Genomic DNA, 13855 nt, shown 5'->3' with positions numbered 1-13855 from the left:
TTTCCATGTGGACCATAGGAGATGCGTGGTTGGAAGGATGGGTAGGCTTAGGAGCAGGTCTTCAGCACGTTGGGACAAATTCGATAGCATGCCAGGCATTGTAAAGGTTGGGAACCCTCGAGAAAAAGACCAACACATTCAAGTGTTAATGTGAAACCATACAAAGAGAGCTGAACCCCTGGTAGGAAGGCTGGAACTTAAAGCCTCATTCTTCCATTTACTGAGTAGGGGACCTTGGGTGGAGTAAGCCTTCAGAGCCACGTTGTAATGGCGCCCCTCCTAACTTCCTCAAGAAACAAGTGAGCCTGCACACGTTTGGAACCCGTAAAGCCCTATCGCACTGCCGTGCAGTCTTAAATAAGCACATGTGAAACCGTGCAACTCAGACTGGGACTTGAACCCCAGGAGATCACACACCTGGTCTCAGGACTTAATGAAGCTCAGGTTCTTGATGTCTCATTGCAGAAAGAATTCAGTGAGAGACAAAGTGATAGGTAAGAAGTGGATTTATTTAGCGAGAAACACACTCCACAGATGGAGTGTGGGTCATCTCGGAAGGCAAGAGGCCCCAAAATACGGCATGGTTAGTTTTTATGGGCTGGATAATTTCATAGGCTAATGAGTGGGAAGATTATTACAATTATTTTGGGGAAGGGGCAGGGATTTCCAGGAATTGGGCCACTGCCCACTTTTTGACCTTTTATGGTTAGCCTCAGAACTGTCATGGCACTGGTGGGTATGTCATTTAGCTAATGTATTACAGTGAGCGTATAATGAGGCTCAAGGTCTACTGGAAGTCGAATCTTCCGCCATCTTGGACCTAGTTGGTTTTAACCAGTTTTTGTCACGTGCTATGGCTATGCCATTCTTTTTTTTTTTTTTTTTTTAATTTATTTATTTATTTTTGGCTTTGTTGGGTCTTCGTTTCTGTGTGAGGGCTTTCTCTAGTTGTGGCAAGTGGGGGCCACTCTTCATCGCGGTGCGCGGGCCTCTCATTATCGCAGCCTCTCTTGTTGCGGAGCACAGGCTCCAGACGCGCAGGCTCAGTAGTTGTGGCTCACGGGCCCAGTTGCTCCGTGGCATGTGGGATCTTCCCAGACCAGGGCTCGAACCCGTGTCCCCTGCATTGGCAGGCAGACTCTCAACCACTGCGCCACCAGGGAAGCCTTATGCCATTCTTTTAAAGGTTGTGCCCTGTCCCCTTCCTTCCAATATAGCACACGGGGCTATATTGTTTAGGGCTAGCTTGCCCTGGGGGTTGGATTTATTATAGCCCCCAAGGGCAAGGACTCATGATCCAAGACATGAGACTTATGTGTGTTATGTATTAGTAAGCTGAAAGTGATCCCATAATTGTTCCTCCCACCAAGGACAAGCACTCTGAGTGAATTTTGTAAAACAAACTTTAAGCCTGTCATCTCTATAAAACTCTTATTTGGGTAAACAGAGAGGCTTACAAAGGATTTCACAATAAAGTCAGTGCCAGTATCCAGAAAGATCTTTGTTGTCTATGTAAACTGCTCTGAGTAATAGGCTGCCCTCACAGCATCACAGAACTGGCTGCCCTCTGTGCAGTCTAGGGTCCTTTCTTTGCAGAATATGACATTGTCAGGGCATCCAGAAGTGAACAGTTTCTGAGCTTCCGACTCACACTAATTGAAGTCACAAGAGAGAGGTGTATATAATAGAATACCAATTAAGATCAAATGATTAATTAAAACAGGATATCAATTAACTGATAGAAATATCAGTGGGGCAGATACTCCTGTCTGCTGATTGGCACATTCATTCCCTGAAGGCAAATCCATGAAGAAACCTCATTAAAATGCTCAGCTTCCCGGCAGAACTCAGGTCAGGATGAAGGAGGGTAGGAAGAGACTTGTGCCATTGAGCTCTGCCAGCCTGGGGCTTCCACCTTCAGCTGGGGGTGACCCCATCACACCTACCACTGGGGGCCCACTCCCTCCCCCCTGCCCTCCCGCCCTCCCTGGGAGGTTGCTAAATGAGTAGAGTAGGTCAGAGCCAGAATGTTTTTCAAAAGGAAACAGAAGATTAAAATACCAGAACACATTTATCTAGCAAGATTTGTTTCATAAAACTTTTGCTTTAGATACTAGCTAGCTAGCTAGCTAGCTGGCTAGATAGTAGATAGATAGAGATAGATAGAATGTGATTATTGGTTCCTATGTGAAAATAATATGTTTCTTGCAGTGATTACTTTCTAAAACAAATGTATAAATGTTGCTTCTGTCATGACCCTGATAACTTTTATTTAATAAACACTGATTGAGTGCTTACTCTGTACCAACAACTCTTCTCGTAGGGATTACAGTGAGAGGGAGGAATCTGGGAGAGATTAACTGCAGGTAATAAGCAAAGAACAATACCCTTTTTCTGGTCCCAGTACATCTGATGACACAGTCACACTTCACACAGATATAGCTTTAGATGGGCTCATCTGGTTCCACTGCCCTGGGATGATGCCAAACCTTGGAGCTGGCCTGTTGCTGACATATGGTCTCTTAGATGTATCCTTTGCCTGGACGCCTGCTTTCAGCCACTGCCTGTCCAGTTTTCCCCTTACTGTCTCTTTCAGCTCCTCATGGTGTATGTTAGCGAAACACATTCTTCAAATAGCCCTGGGGGATTTTTATTCTCTAGTGAAGTATCTAAAGACAGCTAGGCAAAATATCACATAAGTGTACAGTCCAAGGGCCTGAATGAAGGAGACTACTGAAGATGATAGCTGGAAGGGATCCTGGAAGTTATCTTTTTGAACTCCCTTATTTTTAGGTGAAGAAACTGAGATCCAAGAAAGCTGTGACTTGTTCAAGGTCAAAGTCATTCAGTAACAGATCTGGCACTAAAAATCTGGGTCTTCAGATGCTCTGTCCAGTACTCTGTCCCTCTGCCATGCAGCCTGTCTGTTATGGACAGAATGCTTGTCCCCCTTCTCCACCAAATTCATACTTGGAGGCCCTAACACCTAATGTGATGGTATTTGGAGGTGGGGCCTTTGGGAGATTATTAGAGTTAGATGATGTCATGAAGGTGGGGCCCTCATGATGGGATTAGTGGCCTTATAAGAAGAAAAATTGATCTTTCTTTCTCCATGTGCATGCACTGAAGAAAGGCCATGTGAGGATGCAGCAAGAAGGCGGTTGCCTGCAAGCCTGGAAGAAAGCTCTCACCAGGAACTGAATAAGCCAGCACTTTAACCCTGACTTCCAGCCTCCAAAACTATGAGAAATTAAACTTCTGTTGTTTAAATACACCCATCTATGGTATTTTCTTATGGCAGCCTGAGCAGACTAAGACACTGTCCAAAACAAAATCTGACTGAAGAGAATGCTTCTTTTCTGGTTGTTACGCACCATCATTTTGCTATTACATGGTTCCAGGAGATAACAGACGTGGGGAAATTAATGAAGACATTTTCATGATGAAACACTGAAGGAGTTCTATTATTCGTTTGGAGAACACTTTTTTTAAAAATAAAGTTATTTATTTATTTTTTTATTATTTAATTTTTGGTTGCATTAGGTCTTTGTTGTTGCGTGTGGCTTTCTCTAGTTGCGATGAGCAGAGGCTACTCTTCATTGCGGTGTGCGGGCTTCTCATTGTGGTGTCTTCTCTTGTTGCGGAGCTTGGGCTCTAGGCGTGTGGGCTTCAGTAGCTGTGGCTCATGGGCTCTAGAGCACAGGCTCAGTAGTTGTGGTGCACGGGCTTAGTTGCTCTGCGGCATGTGGGATCTTCCTGGACCAGGGATCAAACCTGTGTCCCCTGCATTGGCAGGCGGATTCTTAACCACTGCGCCACCAGGGAAGCCCCATTTTTTTTTTTTTTTTAAATGTAGATTTTGTCAGATTCTTCCGGCAGGTCTAACAATTTTTTTTTTTTAAAGACTTTATTTTATTTTTTTTATTAACCCATTAACTTTAATTAATTAATTTATTTATTTTATTTTTGGCTGTGTTGGGTCTTCGTTTTTTCTGTGCGAGGGCTTTCTCTAGTTGTGGCAAGCAGGGGCCACTCTTCATCGCGGTGCGCGGGCCTCTCACTGTCGCGGCCTCTCTTGTTGCGGAGCACAGGCTCCAGACGCGCAGGCTCAGTAATTGTGGCTCACGGGCCCAGTTGCTCCGCGGCATGTGGGATCTTCCCAGACCAGGGCTCAAACCTGTGTCCCCTGCATTAGCAGGCAGATTCTCAACCACTGTGCCACCAGGGAAGCCCGGAAGCCCCATTTTTAAAGCATCATTTCACGTATAGTCTTAATCAAGTCTCCAATCTAATCCAATTTCCTTCTTTCTTTCTTTCCTTATTTCATTCATTCATTCATTCATTCATTCAACCAACAATGAGCCCTATTCTGAACCAGGCAGCATTCTAAGTGCTGGTGATATATCAGTGATTCTTAGAGACTAAGCCCCTGGCCTCATGGAACTTCATTACAACAGGGGTGGGGGGATGGGTGGTAGGCACCAAGATGCCCCCCTCAGATCCCCTACACCCCAAACTCTGTCTCGGGGGTCTGCCTCCAGGAAACCCAACTTGTCACAAGGACTATTTTATATAAGACTGTCAGTGAAGCGTTTTTGAAAACTAAGGTGATGTTTGAGCATTTGAGTAAAGACCTGGAGAATGTCAGGGAGAAAGTCCCAGAGATCTCAGGAAAGTGCATCCAGGGCAGAGGGAATGAAACCGAGCAGGACCCTGCAGTGCCCTCCCAGCTGCAAAGCCCCTCCTTCCACCCTCCCCACCCTGTTTCTTGTTTGTAGGAAAAGGCTTTAGTCTCCTAGGCCTTCCCTGAGTTCCAAAGAGCAGATTCAAGCAGTTACTAATTAAGGAAGTGAGGGAATGCAGAAACAAAGGAAAAGCAGTCAAGAAACAATGGTTCAATGATAAAACAGAGTCCTAGTTCTGCCTCAAGCGATAACTATCTGATACATATCTTTGAGTTGTTCTGCAGGAACTAAGCCCCCACCCATGTAGAGGATGGTGACTACGTGCTGACAACCCAGACTGGTCAGAACCAGAAGGCTGATGGTTGAGATTCCCACAGCACCACCCTGTTATCTCACTACTAACCAATCAGAAGAAGGTCATGCACCCTGCAGCCCTTATCCCAAATGTTGTCTTTAAAAACTCTTCCCTGAAAACCATCAGGCAGTTTGGGTCTTTTGAGCACAAGCCACCTGTTCTCCTTGCTTGGCCCTGCAATAACCCTTTCTCTGCTCTAAACTCTGCTGTTTAGGTTTGTTTGGCCTCACTGTGGGTCGGGCACATGGACTTGGGTTCAAAAACACGAAGGCAAAGGCCCTGAGGCAGGGGTGTGTCTGGCAGGTTTCAGGAACAGCAAAGGGGCCAAAAGAGTAAATGGAGCAAATGGAAGAGAAGGGAGGCAGGAAATTAGATGCAAAAGGCATGAGGGGTTGGGGGTGGGGGAATGATACTGTCCCATTGTGTAGGCATATTTCACAAACAAGGAGTTGGGTTGATTACTGTGGAGAAAAGACTCTGGTTAGAAGTTGTGCGGTAAGAGATCTACAAAGGGGAAGGACATAGATCAAATGAATAAGAAAAAAACCAAATCTAAACACATTGCCCCACATTTTGTTGAAGGAGTCTCCCAGTCCAGGGCATTTAACAAAGGGTATTTCTATGGAAACAAAAAGAAAAACAAAAGATTAATGGTGGGAGCAGGCTATAATCCCAGTTTTTGAGTCCAAGGTGCAGCCAGTCAAGATTTCTAAACATTGTGAAACCATGGTACTGGGCAGGTAATACCGAGACAGGAATCTTAGCACTACACAGGCAATGGGAAAATAGACGACAAGGGTCTTTACAGGCTGAGATCCTTTAGGATTCAGACTCAGACAAACCTCCTGAGAGCAAGCAACAATTGGTAGAAACTGTTGCTTGTGTATCTCAAGTCTCAGCCCCTAAACTGATGACTGGTTGCCTCTAAGGACAAACCCAACAATCTGCACACACACCCTTCCCCCCGGCAGGTAGATGCTCTCTGGATCCAAGCCAGGCTCTCAGGATGTAAAGTTAAGTCAGAAGGAGAACCCCACCCAGTTTCACTGGTGATCCACATCACAGTTTGTCTAAGTGGACACCAGTCTGGTAAAAACCATAAATTCACTTTTCTGTGAGACCAGCTCAAACAACAGGCTTCTAGGACCTATGCTTGTGTTCCACCCTCTGATTCTTCTCCTTATGAGAAACAAAAACACAAAAGACAGAAATAGGTGGACAGGACGCGATGGCTATTTATAACAAGAGTCATAATGCCCAAAGATCCAGTTCTAATCAAAAAGTTTTCTCCTTTAGAAAACTCTAATTCAAAAAGATACATGCATCCCAATGTTCACAGCAACACTATTTACAATAGCCAAGATATGGAAGCAACCTAAATGCCCATCTACAGATGAATGGATAAAGAAGATGTGGTACACTGGCACAAACATAGAAATATAGATCAATGGAACAGAATAGAAAGCCCAGAGATAAAGCCATGCACATATAGTCACCTTATCTTTGATAAAGGAGGCGAGAATATACAGTGGAGAAAAGACAGCCTCTTCAATAAGTAGTGCTGGGAAAACTGGACAGCTACACATAAAAGAATGAAATTAGAACACTTCCTAACACCACACACAAAAATAAACTCAAAATGGATTAAAGACCTAAATGTAAGGCCAGACACTATAAAACTCTTACAGGAAAACACAGGAAGAACCCTCTTTGACATAAATCACAGCAAGATCCTTTTTGACCCACCTCCTAGAGAAATGGAAATAAAAACAAAAATAAACAAATGGGACCTAATGAAACTTAAAAGCTTTTGCACAGCAAAGGAAACCATAAACAAGACGAAAAGACAACCCTCAGAATGGGAGAAAATATTTGCAAACGAATCGACAGACAAAGGATTAATCTCCAAAATATATAAATAGCTCATGCAGCTCAATATTAAAAAAACAAACAACCCAATCCAAAAATGGGCAGAAGACCTAAATAGACATTTCTCCAAAGAAGACATACAGATGGCCAAGAAGCACATGAAAAGCTGCTCAACATCACTAATTATTAGAGAAATGCAAATCAAAACTACAATGAGGTATCACCTCACACTAGTTAGAATGGGCTTCATCAGAAAATCTACAAACAACAAATGCTGGAGAGGGTGTGGAGAAAAGGGAACCCTCTTGCACTGTTGGTGGGAATGTAAATTGATACAGCCACTATGGAGAACAGTATGGAGGTTCCTTAAAAAACTAAAAAGAGAATTACCATATGATCCAGCAATCCCACTACTGGGCATATACCCAGAGAAAACCACAATTCAAAGAGACACATGCGGGCTTCCCTGGTGGCGCAGTGGTTGAGAATCTGCCTGCCAATGCAGGGGACATGGGTTCAATCCCTGGTCTGGGATGATCTCACGTGCCGCGGAGCAACTAGGCCCGTGAGCCACAACTACTGAGCCTGCGCGTCTGGAGCCTGTGCTCTACAACAAGAGAGGCCGCAATAGTGAGAGGCCCGCGCACCATGATGAAGAGTGGTCCCCGCTCGCCGCAGCTGGAGAAGGCCCTCACACAGAAACGAAGACCCAACACAGCCAAAAATAAAAAATAAAAAATTAATTAAAAAATAAAATAAAAATAAATAAATAAATTAATTAATTAATTAATTTTTTAAAAAAAGACAAATGCACCCCAATGTTCATTGCAGCACTATTTACAATAGCCAGGTCATGGAAGCAACCTAAATGCCCATCGACAGACGAATGGATAAAGAAGATGTGGTACATATATACAATGGAATATTACTGAACCATAAAAAAGAACGAAATTTGGTCATTTGTTGAGACGTGGATGGATCTAGAGACTGTCATACAGAGTGAAGTAAGTCAGAAAGAGAAAAACAAATATCGTATATTAACACATGTATGTGGAACCTAGAAAAATGGTACAGATGAACCGGTTTGCAGGGCAGAAATTAAGACACAGATGTAGAGAACAAACGTATGGTGACCAAGGGGGGAAAGCCGTGGGGGGGTGGGGCGGTGGTGGTGGGGGTGGTTGTGTGATGAATTGGGTGATTGGGATTGACATGTATACACTGATGTGTATAAAACTGATGACTAATAAGAACCTGCTGTATAAAAAAATAAATAAAATAAAATTGAAAAAAAAAAAAAAGAATTATATAGTGGGACTTCCCTGATGGCTCAGTGGTTAAGAATCCGCCTGCCAATGCAGGGGACACGGGCTCGATCCCTGGTCCAGGAAGATCCCACATGCTGCTGAGCAACTGAGTCCGTGCGCCACAGCTACTGAGCCTGCGCTCTAGAGCCTGCGAGCCACAACTTTTGAGCTTGAGAGTTGCAACTACTGAAGCCCGCGTGCCAAGAGCCCATGCTCCACAACAAGAGAAGCCACCGCAATGATAAGCTCGCACACCGCGACTAAGAGTAGCCCCCACTTGCTGCAACTAGAGAAAGCCCACACGCAGCAATGAAGACCCAATGCAGCCAAAAATTAAAAAGTAAATAAAATAAATTAATTAATTTAAAAAAAAGAATTATATAGTGTTCAGGAAGGTTTTATTTATTTATTTTATTATTTTTTTTATTATGGAAAATTTCAAACAGACACAAAAGTGGAAGGAGTAGTGTAATAAATCCCCACGAATCCATCATTTAGCTTCAAGAATTATCAACACATGGCCAGTCTCATCTCATCTGTGTCATTCTCTTGTCCCCTCTCCATTTTTTTTTTAAACAGTAGGTCCTTGTTGTTTATTTATTTTAAATATAGCAATGTGTATATGTCAATCCCAAACTTCCTAACTATCCCTCCCCCTGCAGGTAAGGAAGGTTTTATTTATTAAGTCAGACAATTATTTAATGAAATCAGATATATATTAAATTTATAGGTGCAGTATAGAAAGTCCTAAAACATTTGATTATGCTTATAAATAGGACCATTTTAATTAATGATCTCTTTTAAAAAAATTGCCAAATTTGTTAGATTTATAAGAATAGAATGTGTAAGCTAAACTTAAAAGCATAAGGAAACATTAAAGTGTACTTTAAGATACTGAATATTAATATTAAAATTTAACCTTTTCCTGCATAAAAAACTACCCTGAGGACAACCCCAAACTCATATTTCACATAGGTTGTTGTGAAAATCAAAAGCAATAACCACCATGAAAGAATTCTGAAAACTCAAACATGTACTGCAAACAAAAAGAGTGATGGAGACAGCAGTTGGCTCTCCAGCACCCATTCTATTCCTCCATTTGACCATGGCTATGCCACCCCCTTGGAAATGATCAATGAGCAAAAAGCCTGTTGTCGTGTCTGCAAGTGATGCCGGGGATTTCTGTGGCCATCTGGTGAGAGGACCCAACCCCCGGATTAAGCCCACGCAATGTGGAGGGAAGGGCAGAGAAACAGAAGGAAGCAGAAGCACCACCTGCAGATCAGGCCCAGTGCAAACCTATCGCAGATTTCTTTTTATGAAAAATAACACATTTCTTCATTGTTTAAACGGATCTGGATGGTAGTTTTCTATTATTTGCAGCCCAAAGCATCTCATGGACATAAGAGGTTATTAAAATCCGCAGGGCAGTGCTTCCAACATTTCAACAAGTAAGTATCAGAGCTGATTGGATTCCACTTACTAGCCTTGGGACCTTGGGTTGCTTGACCCCTGAGCTTCACTCTTCTACAGGGTTGTTGCAAATAGGAAGTAAAACAGGTTAGATTTTATTGTCGATTTCTTTAACTATAAGATGAGGATATTATTAGTATCTAGCTAATCATCAGGGAAATGCAAATCAGAACCACAGTGCCCTATCACATCACACCTGTTAGAATGGCTATTTATCAAAAAGAAAAACAACAGATAGTGTTGACGAAACCCTTGCACACAAGTGGTGAGACTACAAAAGAAATTGGAACCCTTGCACACAAGTGGTGAGACTACAAAATGGTCCAATAGCTGTGGAAAACAGTATGAAAGTTCCTCAGAAAAATAAAAACTAGGACTACTATATGATCCAGCAATCCCACTTCCTGGTATATATCCAAAAAAAACCGAAGTCAGAATTAGCATTCCCATGTTCACTGCAGCACTAATCACAATAGCTAAGATGTGGAAAAAACCTAAATGTCCATCAACAGATGAATGGATAAAGAAAATGTGGTTTATATACACAATGGAACATTATTCAGTCTTAAAAAAAAGAAGAAGAAAAAATCCTGTCATTTGAGACAACATGGATAAACCTGGGGGCTATTATGCTAAGCGAAATAAATCAGACACAGAAAGACAAATACTGCATGATCTCACTCATATGCAGAATCTTAAAAAGTAAAGCTCATAGAAGCAGAGAGTAGAATGGTGGTTGCCAGGGGCTGGGGAGAGGGGGAAATGGGGAGATGTTGGTCAAAGGGTACAAAGTTTCAGTCAAGCAGTATAAATACATTCTGGAGATCTAACGTACAGCATAATGACTACAGTTAATAATACTGTGTTGAATACTTGAAATTTGCTAACAGAATAGATCTCATCACACACACACAAGGTAACTATAGGAGATGATGTATTAGCTGGACTGTAGGAATCATTTCACCATGTATACATATATCAGAGCATCACCTTGTACACTGTAAATATATACAATTTTTATCTGTCAATTATACCTCAGTAAAGCTGGGGAAGAAACAAGATCTTAGAACAGTGGTTGGTACATAGCCATTCTATTACTGTTATTTCCAGAATACCAAAATGGAAAGACCCTAAGACGGTATGTTCCAGCAGTTGGGCCTAAAGGTGCCTTTTTAAAGCCTTGGCCATTCCCTCCCCCACTCCCTCTCACTTATCTCCACGGACAGATCTGCAGTGGGGAATCTGGAGAATATATGGGTCTTTGGAATACCAGTAACCTTGGAACTATTCCCCCAGGGGATTCTGCAGCTTTAAACGAGAGAAGATGGAGTTCTCTAAGTAGTTTGTATTTGTCCTTCATTACTCCTGGCAACGCTTATTGACTGAACCCTACATTCACAAACTCACCGTCCAGCGGAAGCAGAGACGCGTCCAGGGAGAAGTTCGTTAACTCCAGGTGCATTGATGGAATTCGGCTGAGTGCATAACGGGGCACCGAGGAGAGAGGGTTTTCTTCCTGGGGAAGTCCGGAAGTGACTCAGAGGTGAGGTGATGCCTGGAACCGCTGTGGAATGTGGAGCAGGAACTTGAGAGGTGGATGCGAAGTCGGGGAGGGGCAGCGGACGGGTTCGGGCAGAGGAGGCGGGATTGAAGGCTTTCAACGCTGGCTGCACATGAGAGCCACCTGGGGAAGTTCTAACACAAGCCCGTGCTTGGGGTTAAATTGACTCCAGGAGGGTGGGCCCAGTCATTATGTTTACTTTTTTTTTTCACGTGATTCTCACTTGTAGCCAGGCTTAAGAAACAACCATCTAAGCCAGGATTTTAAATAGGAGTGGGCATGATGTGAGGCTGGAGAGCATTTAAGGAGAGACAGGTTTGGGGTGGTAAGACTGGCAGAAGTCCCATCACGGACAATGGTAAAGCATGTGCAGGGAGCTTTCTTCCTGATTTAAAAAAAAGAAACACCACTGGTCAAGAGGGAGCTGCTTTCCTGGAGATGGGAGGGTCAGCAACTCCAGGAGACACTTCATTTATTGAAGGAGTAAATAATCCAGAAGCCGAGTCTTTATAAATTGGATGATTTTTAGGGCTCTCTTTAGAATCTTTAGCAGTTTCTCCATTCTTCCAAATTCCCAATCAAAAGTCTGGCCAGCTTTTCTATGATAGTGATCACTGAACAGTATACAGAATTTTGTTTATTCTACTTTCTCAACAACCCCTAACCCTGCATGAGGCTCTAGCTACTCCTGATTTCAGCAGATTTCAAAGGTCTCTGAGTAAGTAATATTCTCCTTTTGTTAACATTCCCCAAATCTTCCTCAGGAGAAATCAGCGCTTCTGGCACCTTGATTTTGGACTTCCAGCTTCCAGACTTGTGAGAAAATAAGTTCGTGTCGTTTAAGCTGAGGCAGGAGATAGACGGGCCCCAAGCTGAGCAGATATGAGTTCGCCCCCTGTGGACAGAAACTCCATAATAGCAGGATAATTGAGGAGGCCGGGCCCTGCCCAGATAAAAGATAAGACACCACATATTTCTCATTCTCGAAGTCAAGGAGACCTTCCCGACTATAAAGCTCCTTGGAGGCCAAAAGCAGAGTGATGTCAATCTACCCATAGGCCTCTTTGCTGGAATCCATCTTGGCTAAGAGATGCACGTGCACACATGGGAGGTTCTTGAGATCTACCAAATACGGACTCAGAACCAAGCAAATCAGAACGATTGGCCAAAGGAAACCCGGAAGAAATGCCCCATACAAGTAATTTAAACTACCATGGGGGCGCAACTCTCTCTCTGAGTCCGCCCATGTGTCTACCCAGACGTACTCTTCTTCCTCCTAATAAACACTTTACTTGTTTCATGACTTTCTGTCTTTGTGGGAATCCTTTTTTCTGCAAAGCCGTAGGGCCAGGACCTTGCCACTGACCACTGGTGTAGTGGCTAGGATTCAGCGCTCTCACCGCCGCAACCCGACCTCAATCACTGGCCGGGAACCAAAACCCTGCTTCAAGCGCTGCAGGCCGAGGCCACCCGCGATCAAAGCCACAGAAAAACAAAAAAACAAAAAAATTCCCCAAATCTCCTAGGTCTAGTGTGTAATGTGTGAAAGGAGTTGGGCTTTCCAAGTGCTTGGCAGACCTCCTGTCTAATTAATATTTTAGTACTTTCAGTAGCCCTTCAAAATTGGCAGTTCTCTCTCTAAAGATTCATTCAAGTACATGTGATAATTCGAAATTAAAATGCTGCCAGACTTTGCGTTTGCGTTTGTAAATTTGATAGTACAATACCAACAAATGGATTTTGTCAGCCACGAATGGATAAACACAGCTGTTTTCTTTGCTCATGAGAAGGATAGGAAACAAAAATTATAGGGTAGCCTATGGGCATATGATTTGAATTATTATACAGACTCTACTTAAAATCTAAATAAATCAATTACACTTTATTGAGTTAAATAAAATACATTACACTCTGTGGTATAAAGATCAAAGGTTTTAAAGTAAGTGGTCCTAATAACTTCCTGGAATAGTCAATATTGTTTGATAAAAGAAGTGCCCAAAGCTATTTATTTTAAGTCTTTTATTGAGTAAAGAGAAAAACCCACAGAGCTCTGTAATTCACAAAATCTTAAGGCATTCTCTATTTTGTTTTGTATTTACTACTACTCAATTCATACAAAAAGGAGAGTATCTTCAAAATTTAATCTGTAAACCTAGTGGGAAAATCTCTCCTGATTAAGTAGCAGATAGATAAATTTGCGTACAGTAATTAGAAATAGTCCCTGGAAGCAGTAAGTCCAAAAGAGGAGTGAAACGTATACTAAACACACATTCTTTTCAGTTCTGTCTTCATATACTGCACTATTTTCTAATTTCAGCTTAGTAGGAAATCAGCTTATTCAGTAAGATATTAGCAACTCATACCTATTCATTTTTTTTAACATCTTTATTGGAGTATAATTGCTTTACAATGGTGTGTTAGTTTCTGCTGTATAACAAAGTGAGTCAGCTATACATAAACATATATCCCCATATCCCCTCCCTCTGCGTCTCCCTCCCACCCTCCCTATCCCACCCCTCTAGGTGGTCACAAAGCACCAAGCTGATCTCCCTGTGCTATGCGGCTGCTTCCCACTAGCTATCTATTTTACATTTGATTGCCTATT

At 42.7% G+C, this 13855-nt stretch overlaps 1 long non-coding RNA gene across 1 annotated transcript in view; it reads right to left on the bottom strand.

Annotated features, from left to right (window-relative positions):
- The window catches only part of LOC309610583, a 36992-nt gene extending 24627 nt beyond the window's left edge, over positions 1–12365 (bottom strand). The window contains exon 1 of the long non-coding RNA XR_014234056.1: positions 11097–12365. This is a non-coding gene — a long non-coding RNA (uncharacterized lncRNA). The remainder of the gene's footprint in view (positions 1–11096) is intronic.
- Between the last annotated feature and the right edge of the window lie 1490 nt (positions 12366–13855).

Source organism: Balaenoptera borealis, assembly GCF_965194805.1.
Source record: "Balaenoptera borealis genome assembly, chromosome: 14".
NCBI classification, from domain to species: domain Eukaryota; kingdom Metazoa; phylum Chordata; class Mammalia; order Artiodactyla; family Balaenopteridae; genus Balaenoptera; species Balaenoptera borealis.
The sequence above is the reverse complement of the archived record's forward strand: the minus strand, read 5'-3'. Positions and strand labels throughout refer to the sequence as shown.